Below are 12,500 nucleotides of genomic sequence, written 5' to 3' on the forward strand. Positions count from 1 at the left end.
TGTACCCAAAAAACCCTTATCCTCCGTTGTTGTGATGCACCTCGTCTTCCAGCCCTGTCTGGAGTGTGTTGGTAGACGGAGCTGATCAACATTCTGTGTGTCGACGCAGCCATAGCCACTCAGCTCAGTGCTCCTGAGGTCACGGCCGCACAGTTTCCAGCGATGTCCAGACGGCCAGACAGAGCGCTGAGCGGCCCGGTCCAGTCAGACAGCAGACAGCGGCTCTTAATGAACCCCCCAACCCCCCCCCCCCATGATCAGAGTGTCTTATCGCTGCCGCTGTGTACCGCCGCGACCTCAGGAGCCCCGGCAGTAAATACAGCTGAGGGCCGTCTTCACCGCGCCACTGTGTGTGTGTGTGTGTGTGTGTGTGTGTGTGTGTGTCGTCCTATTTAAGCACCCCCCCCCCCCCCCCCCCCCCCCCGGCTCAGACGGTGATCACGGATTCATTTCCAGCGGGCCCGCATTGGGGACAAGGTGTGTTGGCTCAGTGATGGAAAACAGAGCAGTTTTAGCCATAGTGGTGCTCTATATTCCCATAGAGTATACGCCATATATACAGTATATATACCATCAGTCATGGTTTGGTTGTCCTCTTTCTGACAACTACTCTGACACAAGTAGAAGTATGAACAGTGAACAAAGCAGTCATGAAGGTAAACATAGACTACTTTGAAGAATCTGATTCATGGAACATACTAATGTTTTATATTTCAGATTATTCAAAGTAGCCTCTGTTTACCTTCATGACTGTTCTACACACTGTTGGCATCATCATAAGCAGCTTCATGAGGTGGTATTCTAGAATGCTTATTGATTAAAGGTGCAGTCAGCGATTGCACAGGAAGTTGTGTTTGTTTTATGTTTATTTTCTATTTAAAATTATTAGCAGATGCTTTTGTCCAAAACGACGTACATTTTATTTCAGCCAAGGACCAGACGAAACACTCCAGAGAGATATAGCTCATCACTCTCTAAGTATTCCGTAGTATTCCCAGAGAAACTCCACACAGGGTTTTGTTTTTGTTTGGGGGACAGGCTGCCCCCACTTTGTTTCCAGTTTTCAGAGCCTGGGCTGGAGCCATAAATGAGTAGATGTGTCCAAACTTTTGACTGGTAGTGTATATCTCAATCCTGCACCATGAGAGAGAGGAGAAGGTAGAGAGAGAGAGAGAGAGAAGGTAGAGAGATGGCTAGAGAGAAATGCAGATTCACAAACAAGTTTTTCTCAATACTGAGGATGTCAGTACTGGTTATTTAATAAGGATTTAACAGGTAATTTCTAAAAGCAAAACTTGTTTATGCAACAATTATGTCAGTGAGCCAAAGCTCTCTGATTTGACTGCTTTGAGAGGCATCTTGTGGTGTGATCCTGTGATCTAATCAAGCCTGTGTTTACTAATAGACGTCAGTGCGATTGAAAGTGACAGGCAGATTTCCTGACTCTGAAGCAGGGTTGTGTCTCAGCCACATCCGAACGCAGACAAATGTGCAAATCATTGTTCAGCATTTCGCACTTCGTCAAGTCGGATTCAGTTTGCACTATGGGTGCGAGAAATATACAAATATACAAATATACACACAAAGTTCTACCACAGAAACAAAGAGAGCCTTGTTTTAAAATGTTCAGGTGTGACGTGACCTTAAAAACGACCTCTGATACTGATGCAGTCTGAGAGGTCAGTGCTCTGGCTTTTTTTTTTTAAGGTCATTTTATACAGGACACACACATCCTCTATAGTCTACCACTGGACATGTGCTCAGAGAAACTAGGCTACTAAAACCTTTATTTCCTCTGGATAGCTATTTAGCATTAGCAGGCGAGTTCACATGCAGTTCATGTTACTTAGCAACAATTTGGAACCAACAACCTTTACTCTGGCTGCTTCAGAAATGAAGAGGATCAAGCTAATTACCTATTGCTTACATAAGAGACGTGGATGAGAATGGGGGTCGTAATTTGCACTGTATGAAATTTGTACATCATTAAAAACATACCAGTAGAAAAACAAAGCACTTAACAGCTCACAGACAATAATCAAGTTTGTCTATATGAAAGCTGGTGTCTGGAAAGCTCTTAAGTTTAGGAAAATGCAGCCCCGGTTAAACTTTTAAACTTGGGCCCAAATTTGATTGCTTTTGGTCTAAATGTTCACAGGGGTATACATAAAATAAAATGGTCCAGTTTTGAGTTATAACACTAAGACGATCAAACTCTCATTGCATTTCAAATCTCTTCCACCTTTCCTACCAGTGCATTTTAACTTGGATTGTATTCTCAGGATAACCCAATGTCTTGAACCTTTTTTTTTTAAACCTTTGTGTTTAGTCATGCACTCAAGTGTGATAACATTTCCCACCATATGATCCTTCTATATTCACTCTGAAGGCTTCTGCCAGGCCTATGGATACCCCTATGAATATAATTTTAGTGCATCGTGTGAATATATATCTTCCGTGCCGAAGGAAGTTGAAAATGGATATTCCGATCAATACCAGGACTCAGTACTCTTTCTTTGTGGCAAGCAAGAGGATGTGAAGACTGCTGAATATAAACAGGATAAATGTCGATGTGAAATATTTGATCCCAGTGTTTATAGACTCCTGCTGGTGAGCAGAATATGCAGGGCAGGATGGGATACTTACTGTATCATTCAGAAAATAGATTAATCCATTACTTCCCCCGGGTCTGTCTCATACCTGCTCAGATGTGCCAAGATGCCTTTGGAGAGATTGCCTCTCAGCTGACTTAACTTATAGTGAGATACACTGGGCAAAGGACAAATGGAAAATCTCCAGCCTAACGGTGGATTTATACTAAATAAAAACAGAAATACAGTTATTCATCAAGATTAAACTACCATAGTGTCCCCTCTCACATGCTGGTGTAGGCTGGTGTTGATACTGATGTAAATAGCCAAACACTAAGACACAGCAGTCCGTCCATTCAGAGCAGCTCCTCTATAGGGTCCTCCTGTGGGGCCCATGAGTGGCCCGTGACTAACCCTGACTGGAGCTGCAGCTGCACACCACTGGGCCTCTGTGGTCACTGTGGCCCTTCGGTGTGGATTTCTCACAGACACAACAAGACCCCTGCAAGCCCATGCAGGCCTCCTGTGTGACCTGGCCCATACCTGATTCCTCTTCCTGTGCCACGCACGCTCAATGGTGTTTTAAGCCCTCAACGTCGTCTTCCAGGCAGCGCTGCCACCATTGACTTAAAGGCACCTAATCCTAACCCTAATCTTAACCAATGCCTAACCCTAGCGCCTTCCAGGCAGCGCTGCCTTGAAGACAACGTTGGGGGCTTAAAACACCAAGAAACGCCACGCACCCATTCCCATCAGTTTCACTTCACTTTCGATCGGAAACAGTGACCACATATGCAGTTCCATTGCATACCATGGATGCCTGTCTGATGACAGCTCATTTGAATTGTCTCATGGGCAGCACCAGGAGACAGTCACACGCCTGAATGAGCGAGAGAGTGAGAGAGTGCGCCAGGGAGAGAATGAGACTGTCTGGAAGGCAGGCGGTGAAGATGATGTGAGAGTGAGCCCGATCGCTTAGCTGCAAATGACTCAGTCTGTGTATTTCAACTCTGCTGATTTGTCATTGTTTAAGTCCATTTGCTGAACGTCTCAATTCAAACTCAATGGATCATGACGCGTTTGTTTATCCTTTTTCGTATGGAAGCAGCTTGATTACTGATGGAGGACTGAGTAGAGTTGAGTTGGGGACGAGTAACAGTGGGCTGCGGGCAGTCCGTCCAGAGAGGACAGTCTGTGCCTCCAGACAGAGAGAGGCCATGCCGCATCCTATAATGGTGCGTCCAAAACATTTTACGATTTAGGTATCTCCCAAAAACATCTCCTCTGACCTTAGGAGGGGGAAAGGAATTGAGGGAAGATAAAAACTTGGTGAAAGAGAGTGTGTTATGGAGGGGAGAGAGAGAGAGACAGAGTGTGTGTAGAGGGGGAAATAAACGAGACGCGTAAACAAGTTTTACGAGTTGTAAGATAAAAAATGAGACAGACCTAGGAGGTGATGGTCACAGAGCAGGAGAGAGAGAGAGCAAGAAGCGCACTCTGTGTTCTGCTCTGTACTGACCTTGTGTGGACGGACAGAGAGAAGGAAAGAAAGAGAGTGTGAAAAGAAGGAGGGGGAAGTAGAGGGTGGGTGTTGTGGTGTGTGTGTGTCTAGGAGGGGTGTGCTTGTGGATACGTGGAAACAGAGGTATGCTGGTGAGAGGTGGACAGGTAAGGTGTGTGTGTGTGTGTGTATTAGAGAGTTGGTGAGAGTACGTGTGTACTCCATGTGGTTGCCTTGACATTTTGATGGATGCATCACACACTCCTCATTTCCTCTCCATAACTTGAGAAAGAAACACCCTCCCTCTGACGAATGAGAATGTGATGAGCGAGAGAGTAATAGGGAGGGAGAGAGAGAGACTGAGAGAGAGCGAGAGGGAGAGAGAGAGAGAGAGAGACTGAGAGAGGGCGAGAGGGAGAGAGAGAGAGAGACTGGGGGAGAGCGAGAGGGAGAGAGAGAGAGAGAGAGACTGAGAGAGGGCGAGAGGGAGAGAGAGAGAGAGAGAGACTGGGGGAGGGAGAGAGGGAGAGAGCGAGAGGGAGAGAGAGAGAGAGCGAGAGAGAGAGAGAGAGAGAGAGACTGGGGGAGGGAGAAAGAGAGAGAGAGACTGGGGGAGGGAGAGAGGGAGAGAGCGCGAGAGGGAGAGAGAGAGAGAGAGAGAGAGAGAGAGACTGGGGGAGGGAGAAAGAGAGAGAGAGACTGGGGGAGGGAGAGAGGGAGAGAGAGAGAGAGAGAGAGCGAAAGTAATAGGGAGGGAGAGAGAGAGACTGAGAGAGAGCGAGAGTAATAGGGAGGGAGAGAGAGAGACTGAGAGAGAGCGAGAGGGAGAGAGAGAGAGACTGGGGGAGGGAGAGAGAGAGAGAGAGAGAGAGGGAGAGAGAGAGAGAGAGACTGAGAGAGAGCGAGAGGGAGAGGGAGAGAGAGAGAGAGAGACTGGGGGAGGGAGAGAGAAATGCTGGAATGGCAGAAACCCAGTGGCGATTAGAGGAACATCGTCCCATGCGATTTAAGAGAATAAATCTGCACTCTGCTGAGACGAATTCCCTCACGTGCTAGTTACAGCACCGATACACTAATCACTGCTCTCTTCTTCTCTCTCAAATTCAAATTCAAAAGGAGCTTTATTAGCATGACCATAACGTTGTACAGTATTGCCAAAGCATTTGGGTCAAATACATCAAATGGGGAGGGGAAGAGGGGGAAACACACAAATCACAAATAAAACAGAATAATGATAATTGTACACAAATATGAATTATGAACTATGGCAATGGAGAAGGGTGTGTGTGTGTGTGTGTGTCTGCATGTTTGTGTGGGCATGTGTTCGTGTGTGTGTGTCTGTGTCTGTGTGTATGTATGAGTGTATGTTCATATTTAGGTAGTGTAAGTTTCACATCAGCAGGTCCTTTCATTATGGCAGGAATATACGTATTGAGCGGCAAGGAGGAGGCATTTCTCTTTCTCTCCAGTGAGGAATGAAAGCCTCTCCTCATCGCTCGCTTGCAGGAATTCAGGGAGGACATTTGTCATCTTTTCAAAATAAGTTCTCCTAATGTTAACATATTTTGTGCACTGTGTCAGGAACTGTATCTCTGTCTCTACTGTGTTTAGGTCACAGTGGTGGCACAGTCTAGTGTCTTTCGGCAGCCATGTTTGTCTGTGCCTTCCCACGTCAATGGCCAGACTGTGTTCACTGAGTCTGTACTTTGTCAGTGTGGTTCTCAGGTTTTTGTCTTGAATGTGTGTCAGGTAGGGTGCTAGCTGATATTCTCTTTTTAAGGCCAAATAGAATTGCATTTTACTTTGATTTTTTGTTTGATTCTTCCAGTGGATTATGTAATTTTGTTTAATAGTTTTTGTAATTTGGTTTATCCTAATTTCAGTTGCTTTGTGATTCAGATGCTGCGGTGTCAGTGGGGAATTTGTGTGTGTGGAGTGGGTGGATGAGATCAAACTCAGGACCAGCTTTGTTAGGGGACATTTTTCTTTGTTCATCTCCTGGTACTGAAGGGCTTTATAATGGAATGAGCAGGGGTCACTACTTTTCAGGTGTTTCCAGAATTTGATCGCTCTTTTCTGTATTTTTAGAATTAAAGGATATTGGCCTAGTTCAGCTCTGCAGGCATTGTTTGTGGCACATCTGTGTACTTTTAAGATGAATTTGCAAAACTCTGTATGGAGGGTTTCAATAGGGTGTTTTTCCCATTGATTGAAATCTTGGTTTGTAAGTGGGCCCCACACATCACTACAATAGAGGGCAATTGGTTCAACCACTGATTCAAAGATTTTCAACCAGATTTTGATTGGGATTTCTACAGGGATCTGCCGTTTTATGGCATAGAAAGCCCTGCGTGCCCTGTCTCTCAGATCATTCACTGCAACATTGAATTTTCCATTTGAGCTTATTTTTAGGCCTAAATATTTGTAGTCATTTGTGTGTGTGATAGTGTTTGTTCCTATTGTGAAATTATGTTTTTGTATCTGAGATCTGGATCTCTTTTCAAATACCATTATTTTGGTTTTATTTGGGTTTACTGCCAGGGCCCAAGTTTGGCAGTACTGCACCAGCAGATCTAGGTTTTGCTGCAATCCCTGTTGGGTGGGTGAGAGCAGTACCAGATCATCAGCAAAGAGCAGTAGTTTGATCTCAGTGTCTTGTAGGGTAAGGCCGGGTGCTGTGGAGCTTTCAATGATTCTTGCTAATTCATTTATGTAAATGTTAAATAGGGTTGGGCTTAAGCAGCAGCCTTGTCTTACTCCACGTCCCTGGGATATGAAAGTTGTTCTTTTGTTTCCAACCTTTATTGCGCATTTACTTCCTGTATACATTGATTTTATCAGGTCGTAGGTTTTACCTCCTACACCACTTTGTATAACTTTGTAGAATAAGCCTGTGTGCCAAATGGAGTCGAAAGCTTTTTTAAAATCAATAAAACAGGCGTAAATTTTCTTTTTGTTTTGGTTTACTTGTTTTTCAATTAGGGTGTGTAATGTATAAATGTGATCAGAAGTGCGGTAATTTGGTAGGAATCCAATTTGACATTTGCTCAGGGCATTGTGCTTCATAAGGAAGTTTAGGACTCTTGAATTTATGATACTACAGCATAGCTTCCCCAGATTGCTGTTCACACAAATGCCTCTGTAGCTGTTAGGTTCGAATTTGTCACCGGATTTGAAAATTAGGGTAATGAGTCCTTGTGTCCAGATCTCAGGGTAGTAGCCTACACTCAGAACCATGTTGAAAAGCTTTATGATGGCAGTTTGAAATGTTGTGCTAATGCTTTTCAACATTTCATTCAGTATACCATCTAATCCTGGGGATTTTTTGTCTTTCAATTTTCTTATGTTTCTTTTAAGATCTATTTCAATAATGGGAAAGTCCACAGGGTTTTGATAATGTTTAATAGTGCATGCTAATTTTTCAAGTGATTGGTGTATGTGGTGTTGCTCCACATTTGTATTTGAATCTATATTTTGAAATAACGTTTGGAAATGGTTTGTCCATATTTCCCCATTTTGAATGGCTAGTTCTTCCTTTCTGGTTTGTTTCAGGGTGTTCCAATTTGTCCAGAAAGTATTTGAATCTATTGACTCTTCTATTACTTCCAGGTGCTTTCTGGTGTACTGGGCTTTTTTGATTTTGAGTGTACGCTTGTATTTTCTAAGCGTCTCATAGTAAAGGCTGCGGATGTTTATATTATTTGGGTCTCTATGTTTTTGGTTAGATATATTTCTTAGTTCTTTTCTTATGAATTGACATTCTAGATCAAACCAGTTGTCCTTTTTTTTCAGTTTACGACTATTTTTTTTCCTTTTCAATTGTGCTTTTCTAGCTGTTTCTTCAAAAATGGTATTTATGTGGTTTACTGCCAGATCAACGCCCTCTTTAGTGTGGGCATATGTGGCTACAAGAAAGGTATCTAGGAGTGTCTGAATTCTTTCACTGCAAATGGCTTTCTGAAATTCTTCTGTGCTGTTTTGGGTCCATCTGTAATGATTTGTGAGATGGAACAGCTTATTCGGTCGGCTATGTGTGGTGATGTTATTTGCTTTCTTTTTTAGACACATCGTAATTTGACTATGGTCCGATAGAGGTGTTAGTTGTTTAACGGTGAATGATCTGATAAAGAAAGGGTCTATATCTGTTATCATGTAGTCTACAGTGCTATTCCCAAGAGGTGAGCAAAATGTGTGTCTTCCTAACGAGTCCCCTCGTAACCTGCCATTGGCAATGTACAGACCCAGGCTTCGACAAAGTTGCAAGAGATCCTTCCCATTGCGATTTACTGATGGATCAAAGTTCTTCCTGTGAGTTGGTATAATATTAGTAGGGACATTTTTTGTAAGAAAATGGTCTCCTTGGGTGCTCAAAATATCGGGCTGTGAACCTGTTCGGGCATTTAGATCACCACATATCAGTACATTCCCCTGGGTCTGGAAATGGCTTGTTTCTGTCTCCAGCTCATGGAACATATCCTCACTATAGTATGGGGAATCTGATGGGGGGATGTATATTGCACAAAGGTAAGTATCTGTCTCTGTTGATGTTAGTGTTTTTCTAATTTTTAACCATATATTATATTTTCCCTTTTTTATGATGTCTATGTGGTTGTGCAATTTTGATTTATACCAGATGATTAATCCCCCTGAGGTCCTGCCTTTGCGCACTGTATGTAATTTCTGTGATGGTAGTATGATCTCTCTGTAATGTAGAGGACAGTGTGTAGTCACATCAGTTGTGCACCATGTCTCCTGCAGTATGATAATGTCCATGTTTTTAACACAGTTTTGAAAGTCCCTGTTGAGGCTCTTTATACCAAAGGTTGATGAGGACAACCCCTGTATGTTCTACATACTAATATAGAGAGAGTCCATTTTTGTTTGTTAGTTTAAATCTGAGATAAACCTGAAGAAGATGATCAAACATAAGTTAAAACACTTGAACACAATAAACATACATTTTTTGTGTGAGTTTACATCATGGATTCTAGATTCCTTTTTTTTTTTTTCCTCACCCATGTAGAAGTCTGTTGCAGATTATGGATAGCAGTTCTTTGATCTCACCCATGTCGGTAGCGCTCTGCTGTCCTTTCAGGACATCAGCATAGCTGTGCTGATAGGATGTAGGCAGGAACGAAGGCGGCATACTTCCTATAGATTGGAGTTGGTGGTGTGGTATTGGTTGACCTGGTTGGGTGTGTTGATCTGGCCTGGGGGGTATTGTAGGTCGGTTTGGCCTAAGTTGTGTGTGGCGCTGGTATCTGAAGGATGAGCTGTGTTGATCTGAGCTGGGTGGTGGGGTGAGCAGGTCTGATCTGGGGGGTGCTGCATGCTGTTCCGGCCTGGGGTGTGCAGTGCGTTCGTCCGAACTGGAGTGTGTGGTGGGCTGGTTCGACCTGGGGGGTGGTGTACGTTGGTCCGGCCTGGGGGGTGGGGTGGGCCGGTACGGCCTCGGGATTGGGGTACGTTGATCCGGCCTGGGGGGTGGGGTGGGCCGGTACGGCCTCAGGATTGGGGTACGTTGGTCCGGCTTGGGGGGTGCAGCACGCTGGTCTGGTCTAAGGGTTGGAGTGAACTGACCTTTGACCTGAGTGGTTCTTCCCAATGTAGCATCCTTTAGAGCTTTTGTGAAAACTCCCAGTGTGTTTTTGCATAGGTGCACATGGTCATAAAGGTGGTGTGGAGTGATGGCAGTGTGGTGGGCCAGGTGTATGTTTGGTAGGTGTGCACAGCCCCTGATGATGTCTGCATTTACCTTACTAATGGTGTCAGGGTGAAAGTCCTTTCTGGGCAGGAGGGTTGAGATGATAATTCTTGAGTCTGGAAATGCTTCTGTTGCCCTCTCTGCGACTGTACATAGCATACTACCAACTTTCTCCTGGTGTTGTCTGAGGTCGTTGGTGCCTGTGTGGATTATTATATGACTTGGTGTCCCAAAATCTGTGTTTGAAAAAATTTGGAAGGTGTCTTGAATTTTTGGGCACCATATCTTTGCTGCTTTCCGTCCTGGGAATAGTCTTTGTTCATCGAGGAATTTCCCATTGGAGTCAATCAGAACAGCAATATCAGGATGTCTCTGGGGCAGTTGAGTAGGTGTGTGTTTTTCTCTCAGTCTCTCTGGTGGCGTAGGGGAGGATGCAGGTGGGTTGGTCTCCATCGGCCCGTCTGTTGGTGATGACTCAGATTTTGTTTCAGCATTGGTTGAGCATGCTGCGTGAGTACTAGGCCCAGGAGGTTCAATATCATGGTTCTGTGCTGGAACACTGGAGGATGCAGGTGAGCTGGTCTTAATTGGTGAAGACTCTGATGGGATCAGAGCATTGGTGGAGCATGCTGGGTGAGTATCAAGCTCAGGTTCAGTATGCATTGTGTTTGTAGAGTCGATGTATAATCCTGACATAATTTTTTCTCTTAGATGGTTAATCTGGTCAGCCATTTCCTCTTTTGCAGCAAATAATTCTCTTCTCATGATGTCTGTAAGTTCAGACATTTCTTTTCTTAGTGACTTTTGCTCTTGATGTATGTTCATCAGTTGTTCCCTGAGTTCTTTAATTGGTAATTGAAGCTGAGTTTTGACCTGGTTTAACTGATCTTGTGTGGAATAGCCATCAGCATGTTCCCTGAATTCTACTATGTCCACCTCCAGTAGAGATATACTCTCTCGCAGCTGTGCCACAGTGTCGTAGATATTTGGTGTCATATGGGTGGCCAGCTCTTGAGGGGCGGTGGTGATGTTGGAGGATGCTGCAGGGTGAGGAGTCTGCTCTTGAGGGGCAGGGATAGCACAGGGTGATGCCACAGGTGGAGGAGTCTGCTCTTGAGGGGCAGGGATAGCACAGGGTGGTGCCACTTCCAGTGGATGCAAGCAGGCTTCATCACAAACGTGGTTGGTAGGGTAAGACAATCTCTTGCTTGCTACTTGAGTCTTTAAGGTGTGGAAAATCCCCTCAAAAGCACAAAGTGCTGCCTCATTGCCTTGGATCATAACTGTGCCATTATTGTAAATATTTACAGTCAAGTGCTTGCTATTGGGGTCTTTGTCTATGTTCTCAAAAATACATAGCTGCCGACCCTTTGATATTCCTTTTTTTGTATAGTTTGGGTAGTTTTGACTTATGACTGAATGCCAGTCATCACGAAAATCAGTGTAGAAAAGTAGGTTTGTTGTGGCTGTTTTGTGACCAAGCTGTTTACAGTCTTTGAATAGAGTTTCTGGTCTTTTTCTTTGCACTTGTAGTTTAAAATCCTTTCTGCTATTCTCACTTTTAATGTGAGAGGGGAATTCAAATGCACAGGCAGCAGCCATATTGCTACAATGTATCAAATTTTCAAAACAGTGCTGGTAGTTATGTTAACCAATCAGCGGGGAGTATCAGTAACTGTCAACAGTTCCACTCTGGTTTGTTTTTAGCCTATTAGCCGCTAGCTAGTTAGCTAGCCAAAGGTTAGAAGCGTTGGTTTATGTCCAAAAGAGGAGTTTCCTATCTCTCACACTCTAACACAGGTTCTGATGTATTTGTGGGTCTCTTATTTATTGCGAGTCTCCTTGGAAGAAACTTACCACAGTATTGATAAAGGCTGCTCACTGTCCTTGGCTAACGCTAGCTAACGCTAGCTAATGCTAATACTAGTTTTCTCTCTCTCTCTATATGTCACACACACACACACACGTACGTGCACGCATACACAGACACATATACACACAATCATATACATACTATAGCCATGATTGCGGCTTGATGCTGTTTTACTTATCCAGGCACTGATTTGATGTTATATGATGTATAAATGAATATATGGAACAAAATGTCAGAATATGGAATGAAGGCCTTAATATATGGAATAAATCCTGGCAATATTGAATTTAAGTTAAAATATGTAAAACAAAACTTTGACTGAATATCTGAATATATGTAATGGAATGTGGAATTATTTATACTCAGTTATGTATCCCTCATTGAAGTGATAACCCTTTGAATTTTCTGGCATTACAAAATGACATCATCTGAAATATTTCTTGAATTGGAAAACGTTTTTGCAACAGCTGGTCATACTACAAACAGTGCAAACAGTTTTGAGAAATAGAAACACATCTTCATTGGTAGTGTTGATTAAGGTTACCAGTATTTTGACCAGAACATGCACTTGCTAGGGTATTTATTAAGTCTTCATGGCTTAAAATGGCTGCAACCCGACTTACCCATGATGTATCAACACTCTAGCCTGCACATTTTAAACACAATATGTCGACCGTGTCATATTCTGATTTTTACTTTATACTCCCAAGTTCTCCATATATTCACACTTTCACTGAATAGTCTCAAATTGTGATCCAGAAATATACATTTCCTAAAATCACAGCTCGCAGAGATTCCACTACCTCAGCTAAATCCGTCCCTGTCAGATGC

At 43.6% G+C, this 12,500-nt stretch overlaps 1 protein-coding gene across 1 annotated transcript in view; it reads left to right on the forward strand.

The window, feature by feature from the left end:
- Positions 1-12,500, forward strand: part of trpc7b (transient receptor potential cation channel, subfamily C, member 7b) — a 62,983-nt gene that overhangs the window by 33,898 nt on the left and 16,585 nt on the right. The gene's annotated exons all lie outside the window — the stretch shown is intronic.

The sequence above is a fragment of the Alosa pseudoharengus genome, unplaced genomic scaffold, assembly GCF_046254945.1.
Source record: "Alosa pseudoharengus isolate Yale_2024_CS ecotype anadromous, Long Island Sound unplaced genomic scaffold, YU_APseudo_1.1 YU_APseudo_1.1_scf_19, whole genome shotgun sequence".
Lineage (NCBI taxonomy): Eukaryota > Metazoa > Chordata > Actinopteri > Clupeiformes > Clupeidae > Alosa > Alosa pseudoharengus.